This window comes from Gavialis gangeticus, unplaced genomic scaffold, assembly GCF_001723915.1.
Source record: "Gavialis gangeticus isolate Ggan-Ray unplaced genomic scaffold, GavGan_comp1, whole genome shotgun sequence".
NCBI classification, from domain to species: Eukaryota; Metazoa; Chordata; order Crocodylia; family Gavialidae; genus Gavialis; species Gavialis gangeticus.
Window position 1 is genome coordinate 234234255 of NW_017729032.1, and position 351 is coordinate 234234605.

The window sequence follows — 351 nt, forward strand, 5'->3', positions numbered from 1 at the left end:
TCAGCCCTGATCAGCTCACTGCTGCCCCATGCCCCAAATCAGACCTGCCATCTCCTGCCCTCACCCCAGCAGCCCCTATCCCCCTTTGCTCACCACCCCCTATCCCCTTCGCTTATGTTTGGCTGCCAGCACTGTCCTAAGGGAACAGGCAGGGAAGGGGAACCCAGCTGCCCAGCTCCCATTGTCACCACTCTCTGAACCAGACTCTGCTCAGAGAAGACAGTGGTGGCAGTAGTGGGGGCTGGGCAGAAAGACTGTCTTTCCTTGCCTGCTCCCCCAGGATAGCACTGGAAGTCAAAGTAAGCTGTGAGGCAAGGGGAGAACCCCAGGGTGTGGGAGATCCCTTCCCTG

General features: G+C 59.3%; 1 protein-coding gene across 1 annotated transcript in view; it reads left to right on the forward strand.

Annotated features, from left to right (window-relative positions):
• The window catches only part of LOC109303288 (SAM domain-containing protein SAMSN-1-like), a 187674-nt gene that overhangs the window by 103033 nt on the left and 84290 nt on the right, over positions 1–351 (forward strand). The window lies entirely within an intron of this gene.